Source organism: Neophocaena asiaeorientalis, unplaced genomic scaffold (assembly GCF_003031525.2).
Source record: "Neophocaena asiaeorientalis asiaeorientalis breed wild unplaced genomic scaffold, Neophocaena_asiaeorientalis_V1.1 scaffold895, whole genome shotgun sequence".
Taxonomy (NCBI): domain Eukaryota; kingdom Metazoa; phylum Chordata; class Mammalia; order Artiodactyla; family Phocoenidae; genus Neophocaena; species Neophocaena asiaeorientalis.
The window spans coordinates 61,848-67,380 of NW_020175019.1; positions in this window are offsets into that span (position 1 = coordinate 61,848).

A 5,533-nucleotide genomic window follows, 5' to 3' on the forward strand; every position below is an offset into this window, starting at 1 on the left:
CTCTGGTCATTACAATTTCTTTATCTTTAAGTTCACAGTAGGAGGACGGTGTTGTACAAGAACTCGCATTTTTTTTAATGCAGAAATTCTTGACACAGTTACACAATAAAATTGAAACAAACCTTTTTCCAAAAGTACTCAATGTTTAGAGGCACTGCATGAAAATACCTCTTCTAGTATTTTTCCACATTGTATGCCAAGTAAATGTTGTGTTCAAAAAAGTGTTCCATGGTCAAAGAAGTTTAGGGAATGCTGGATGCTTAAGCCCCCCTTAGAAATTTATAATGCACATTTCTACATCAGAAGAATCATAAAAGATCTTGCTTATCTTCATTTGACTCCTTTTAGAAAATGAAAACTATTTGAAACATCTTTCATGAGTATTTAGAGAATACTACTACTACTAAAGTATTTTTTATTGATCTTTAAATTTTTACCGAATGATGATACAGTCAAGTTACATGCATATATACATATATACAGTCAAGTTACATGCATATATACATATATACAGTCAAGTTACATGCATATATACATATATACAGTCAAGTTACATGCATATTTAGTTGCTTGAATTTCACATATCAAAAGACCAAACTAAAACAAAACAAAACAGAAAGGTAGTGGAAACCTGAATTTGGGGAGAATTTGAAAAGGAAACTGGGAAATACAATTGACTTGTTCAAGTTCACAGTTAGTGACAAAGAATGAACAATGCCTTTGTTCCTATTTTTCCCCAACTCCAATATATTTATAGATAAAGAATTGTTTTTTCCTAGGCCTGTTACACTGGTCTGTTTCTTGAAAATTTGTTTTTCCTTATGAAATGAGACTTTTATTTGGTAAGATGAGGGAAAGGTAAGGCAGTGTGGCATATGAGAAAGGCATTTTGGGGGACAGGATCCTAAAATGATGTCAGGAAGGTAGTCTACTTTTCTACCTCCAATTATTGCTGGTTCTGCTATAACCTGACTTGATTTTTGATTTATAAGGTACTTTTTATAAGTACCTTTCTTCAGAAGAGGGGAGTAGAGAAACGAATACTCTCTCATCACTTTGTACCAGTTATTCTCAACCTTGGCTGTACAGTAGAATCACCTGGGGGAGCTTTTAAAAATCCTGATGTTCAGGCCATACTCCAAATCAATTAAATCTGATTCTCTGGCAGTGGAGTCAGTATATTTAAAGCTCTCAGAGCCACTGCTCTAAATAAGGATGAGGAATGCAGTAGATGTCAGATGCCTACAGAGGACAAATAGTTACGCATTAAGAAGCCATGTGAGACGAATTGGGAATAGTGGTGTCCGTGGCGACTGGAGAGATGATTGTGGCTACTAAGCTCCAAGCCAGTGTTGAAGGGAGGGGAACAGGTTGATTAAGAGGACCAAGCAAATCTCCTGGGGTTAAAGCACTTCTCCGCCCTTTACTGTGTAAGCTTGAGCAAGAGATTTCTTTATACTTCAGTTTTCTTATTAGTAAAATGAAGATGATATTATACCTATCTCTTAAGGCTGTTGTGAGGATTCAATGAAGTCATAAGCATAAAGCACTTAGCCTTATGTTGGACACGTTACAGATACCCCACATTTGTGCTGATTATTATGATAATGAGCCCAGAAATACCAGAGTTCTTCACTTGTCTTCTTTTCAATAGGCAGTTGGTTTCCAATCTAGGGAGAGGAAAGGAAGAGTACACAAGAGCTAGGGAGACGGACATCAAAAGTTTCTGAAGAAGATCTTACTGTTTTTCAATTATTTTTCTTATTTTTCTATCACCTTGTCCCCATGCTCAGCCTCCAAGAATTTCTTGCTCTTTTAGGTTCTTAAACCTCCAGTTTCATGATACTCCCACCAGGTTGGAAGTGACATTTCTACACGAGTGGATGAATTAGTAGGTTATCAGTTTAGAGTCTACTGTGTTGCAGACTATGTCAGAACAAAGACTATTTGGGGACTTAAAACAAGAACTATTTTTAGTTTTGCCTCACTATACTTGGAGTTGACAATTTGGCCTGTGCTCTCCTGAGTGGTTGTTTCTCTGGGCTCACACATGCATCTGTGTCAGCTGTTTGTCATCAAGCCAGCTCTTTGTTTTGGGGTTGGCTTACTGCGACTGGCGTGATAGACTTGACTGAGTTGTGTGTCTCTCATTACCTAGCCAGTTAGCCTGGGCGTTTTTTCATGATGGTAACAGTTTCCAGGAGTGAAGAAGTGGAAACTCTTGTGGTCAAGGGTCAGACTGACATTACATCATTTCTGCCACATTCTTTTGGTCAAAGGAGATCACGTGGCCAGCCCATATCCAAGGGTTAAGGAAATGGTCTCCACCTTTGATGGAAGTTGCTGCAAAGTATTGTGGCCATTTTTTGTCACCTTTCACAGTAGCCTGTTGAAACAGGGCTGATGGGAGGAATTGAGGTCAGAGTGAGGGTGATGGCACGGGACGTATAAAAGGCATATTAGAGATAGGATTTGACAGATGATCCAGTGTGGATGGTGAGGGACAGACGTATTTACGTGGAAGCTGAGGCCTCAGTTATTATGAGAACTGAACTTTTATTAACTGAAATAGGAAAGCAAAGGCAGCAGATGAGCACAGGGTCTTATCTATGTATTCTCTTACAACAGACCCTGGACTGTATTTCCTTTCTGAAATTGCTTTTTTCTATAACCATTTTTTCCCCCAGGGCAGGGCATATTTTAAAACTCATTGATTAAGGTCTAGTTCAAAAGGATGTTCCTCTAATCTCAACTCCAAAGCAAGTTATTCGGTTTCAGACTCTGAGCCAAGACCAAAGTCTATGTAACATCTTAAGAGAATCTGAGAGAAATTTATGGGAATAAAAAAGATACAGTGGCACTTAGCCATTTTCTGTATTTGTTTATTGAATCTATATAGAATTCTTCTCTGAAGTTTATAGACTTTTTGTTATAGATTTGCTCTCATGAATATAACTTTAAATTGCTTTGCTCTTATATAACCATTTTATATAGGCCACTAGACCGTGAAATAAAATCAGATAAAGGTAGACATTGTTTTTTTTTCCTTTCTTGATTTAGTATTCTCCATGATTTTCCTATAGCAAGATGGTCTCTCCTTTTCCTTTTGTGGTATTTTGCCCCAGAAAATCTTTCTTTTCCCTTTGATGTACATTATTTCAAGTACTTTTAAAGTAGCATATTTTCCTGAATTACAATTCTTTAACATTGGTTTAGAAATATCCAATACCACTTATACTAGTGCTTATTATTGATTTTTTATTATTATTACTATTTATCATCATTGCTTAAAATGTGTTTTTAAGTAATTAGATAAATTACTTTTTCCTCTTATTTTCTCCTCCCTCAAACTTGGGCACGTGTTACCAGCCCTGATTGTATGTGTGCGTGTCTCCACATGGAGAGCTCTCTCTACAGGATGAGAGAGCCTGTGTTACTGGCTCAGGCAGAAGAACTATTTATTTTTATTCACCTATAGTCTTTCCTTGATCTGTTACTTAGCTACTTCCCCATTACTGCTGCATAATAAACTATCCGAAAACTTGGTGGCTTCAGACAGCAATCCCTAATTCTCACTCATGCATCTGTGGATCTGCTGGGTGGGAGCGGGGTGAGGCGGGGTGACTCATCTAGACTGGGCTCAGCTGCATTAGACTCCAAGATGTAAGTTGGATCTAGGTCATTGTCATGTGTCTCTTATCCTCCTTGGACCCATTATAGGTTTTAGAGCATGGTGTGTTTTAGGTAGATGACTCTGACAGCAATTTTTCTATTTGGCAATTTGAGTGCAGACTACTAGATGTCTCAGTATATAAGATGTGAAGACAGGAAACAACATGCAAGGATGCCTTATTAACTTACACAAGACAACAAGCAATTCCATTTTCCTTTACTATTGAATTCTCTGTTCTATTTGTGAATTTGAGCCTTCATCAATTTATGGGATTCACATATGACTCATTCTGTCTTAATCTAAGTCTAAAATAACTTTATATTATGGAAATAAAACATCTTCCATCTCAGTACAGTCCAAAATAGGTTAAATGAGATGGATTCCCCTGAGTAAGTGGAGCAGGTCTACAATATAGCTTTCTCACATATATTATGTCACGTATTCTTTTAGCATTTATGTGAGTTGTGTACATCACACAGATAAGCATATGTAAATGCAAACAAAGATGCTGGCACAGTACACACTTTAAAACTGCTTTATTGTTTTTAGATTTTGCTTGTGCTGATTTAAAAGGAAATCTAGAAATATTTTTCATATAAGTAACGGATATGAGCTAGAATTCTAAACTATTAACACTGAAAGTGATTTTAGAGATCATGCATTATATATAGCACCCACATTTGTCAGATTAAGGAGTACAACTCAGATACATCAAGTGGCTTCTCAGAGATTGGATTGTAAGTTAGTGGAAGAGCTGGAAAGGAAATCCAGCTCTCCTGAATAACCAGTAGGCTTTTTCCATCTTACTGCCATACCTCCCAGGCCCCTGCTGGAACAAAATGCCAACAGAGTTTGCAGAGGGAAAAATTAGACATAGTTGTGTCCTGATCTCTATTATTGTGGAAACTTTTTAAAATGTGTTTTAGTTCCTAAACTAGTCTTGCAGGCACCTCAAAGCTAAGAGCAGGTCCTTCTGAAACCTTCCCTGGAATCCTGTTGGAAACGTTGACACCACTGTTTCTCATCTTCGAATTTTTGTGGCACATACACATTTTGTCATGAGGATAAAGTTCTTCAGGATAGAAAATATATCCCTTACTCATTTGAACCCCCTCACAAGGATAAGAGCAGTTCTGGCTGTTTAATGCTGTTGACTGTAAACTCCCCCAAACGACAACAGAATAACCTGTTGATTGAGCAAAGCTAAGTTAATTAGCCCTACTGCAGTAAAGGGAGAACACCAACTAGATGGAGTCTTGGTAGTGTGTCAAAAAGGGATATTTGGGGGGTTTCTAACCCAGGCTGGGTAATTTCATGGTGGGTTTTGCAAAGTGGGGATATGGTTGCGATTGGACTGAGTTTATGTCATAATGGTTTTGGGTGAGTAGACACACGGTGTGTGGATCTTTATATGATTATTAATGAGCGTTAGTCTTTTTCAATAAAGCATTTGGTTGGTTCACACTCTGTTGGTTCAGGAGCAGGTATTTCTTGGAACACATAGTTAAATTATATTTGTATGATTCCAGCATTCTTAGAACAAAACCAGGAAAGTATCCATCCTCCCATAATTGCTTAGCACAGGAAAATATGTTGGTATCAGTTTTCAATATTTACTTGTTAACTAGTCATCATTACATCATCCTAAAAATGAAACTGGGCCAATCCGAAGTTACATGCAAGGGGCATTTCTCAATAACACCCTGAAATTTGAGACCATGTAATTTAGACTGCAGATATAATTAACCATGGACTTCACAAGTTGTTACGTGAAGCTGGCACTAGCGAGAGGTACCATTCGAATTTTAAGGGGCAAAAGAGGCGTTTACTCAGTTATTCTTTCATGTGTTATTGAAATTC